The 2,500-nt window shown below is 38.3% G+C and overlaps 1 protein-coding gene across 1 annotated transcript in view; it reads left to right on the forward strand.

The window, feature by feature from the left end:
* Positions 1–2,500, forward strand: part of LOC143723101 (PDZ domain-containing RING finger protein 4) — a 62,500-nt gene that overhangs the window by 320 nt on the left and 59,680 nt on the right. The window lies entirely within an intron of this gene.

Here is a 2,500-nt window from a genome sequence, read left to right on the forward strand (position 1 = left end):
TTAGGCTACATTGCTTTTGGGATATGTATCATGGTTACACTGGTTTTTCATAATATATTGTGATATCATAATAAATAATAATAGCCTATATAAATAATACATAAATATAATATCAATGCCATGTATATTTGGTCATGATGCTTGCCGGTTTTCCCCCACAGAGTTTTGGGTATAGTTGTACTCTGGTTTTTCACATAATACCATAGTTTTTTTTACATGTACCATAGTTTTACACAGTTTTTTTCACATAATACCATAGAGGTTTGGACTTATACTATGATTTTCAGACATGTTATACACAGTTTTTCCCCTAATAATTTATTATACTGTTTTTTTTTCATGATAATACAATTCCTTTTTCTTGATCATGGTGCTTTCGTTGGTTGTTTTTCACATAATACCATAATTTTTGATATATACCTTAGTTTTTGGACATGTACCATGGTTTTACACTGCTTTTCTACATGATAATACCATGTTTATTTGGCCATGGTGCTCACTGTGGTTGTTTTCCACATTATACCATAGTTTTTGGATATAGTATGATGGTAATACTTTTTTGAGGCTTGGCATTCTGGTAGTTTCAAACACTATAATGGTGTTTTTGAGATGTACCACGGTAATACCATGCCATTTTTTGCCACAATACCACCTTTTTTGGAATAGAATGGAAATACCATAGTCGTTTCATAGTATTCTTTGAAGTACCATTTATAAGGTAATCATTTAGTAGTATGATTGGACATTTATGATTTCCTTGATGATGAACAGTCAAACGCTGAGTTTAACGAATCCGTGTTGAATCCACTGATGATGTTCTCCTGAATCTGCTGATTGATTCTCCACTGAGTGTTTCATTAACTCTTATGATGCTTTAATGGCCTCTGTTTCACACACACACACACACACACACACACACACACACACACACACACACACACACACACACACACACACACACACACACACACACACACACACACACACACACACACACACTCACACACGTCGGTCTCATTAGCGCTCCTGGAAAATGATTCCGGCTCTGAATAAAGCTGTTCCTCTGTCTGTGTGAGTGTGTGTGTGTGTGTGTGTGTGTGAGTGTGAGTGTGTGTGTGTGTGTGTATGTGAGTGTGTGTGTGTGTGTGTGTGTGTGAGTGTGTGAAGAGAGATCCGCTGGGTTAATTGCTGGCTTTGTTCTGTAACGAGGAGTTTTGACGGATCTTCTCCGGATCGCTGTAATCACTGATGAAGATCAAGCTTCGCCTCGTTTCTCCACTGAATGAACAGAATTAAGCCTCGAGCGCATGATCTTCTCCTGGACCCGATCTGGAGTTTGATCTGTGTGTGTTTGACCACACACACTCATTAGTGAATGTGTGTGTTTTAAAGCAGGAGCTGAAACTGTGTCACTGGCTAAGTTTACATGCACAACTTGTGTTTCAGTCGGACTGAATTCATTCTGAGTCTGAGTGCAGTGTTTTCATGAACGCTGAACATGTGATCGGATTGATGTGTGTGTTTATCACAAGCTTCAAATCTGAATATATATTTTGACATGCACACACACTACACAAATATACAGAGTTTCCCGGCGTTTGCGCATAATAATCATTCTCCTTCATTGGTTCTTTATTTGTTTTAAACAGCACACTTAATATTTATCTATTTCTGGTCATAATTAGGAGATAATGAGCGTATGAGCCATTGTGCCGCTGCTTAAAAATGGCCAAAACCGTTGTGTGTGTGTGTGTGTGTGTGTGTGTGTGTGAGAGTGTGAAGCGAGCACTGGTGGCGTCGTCCTGCTCCACTTCACACACACAGAGAAAGCAGGATTATAGGAGGACGAGACACTCGTTTATATCACACTTTATTCATAAGGAGAACAGCTCGTTCAGCGCATCATATGCCATTATGCTATTTCTACGTCATTACGCTATTTCTACGTCATTACGCTATCGCTACATCATTACACTATTTCTACGTCATTACGGTATTTCTACGTCATTGCGCTATTTCTACATCATTACACTATTTCTACGTCATTGCGCTATTTCTACGTCATTACGCTATTTCTACGTCATTACGCTATCGCTACATCATTACACTATTTCTACGTCATTACGGTATTTCTACGTCATTGCGCTATTTCTACGCCATTACGCTATTTCTACGTCATTGCGCTATTTCTACGTCATTGCACTATTTCTACGTCATTTTGGTATTTCTACGTCATTGTGCTATTTCTACGTCATTGCAATATTTCTACGTCATTGCGGTATTTCCACGTCATTGCGCTATTTCTACGTCGTTGCACTATTTCTACGTCATTACAGTATTTCTACGTCATTGCGGTATTTCTACATCATTACGCTATTTCTAGGTCATTACGCTATCGCTACATCATTACACTTTCTACGTCATTATGCTATTTCTACATCATTACGGTATTTCTACATCATTAAACTATTTCTACGTCATTACGCTATTTCTACGTCAT

The sequence above is a fragment of the Siphateles boraxobius genome, unplaced genomic scaffold (assembly GCF_051911475.1).
Source record: "Siphateles boraxobius isolate OS27281-9 unplaced genomic scaffold, OSU_SipBor_1 69, whole genome shotgun sequence".
NCBI classification, from domain to species: Eukaryota; Metazoa; Chordata; class Actinopteri; order Cypriniformes; family Leuciscidae; genus Siphateles; species Siphateles boraxobius.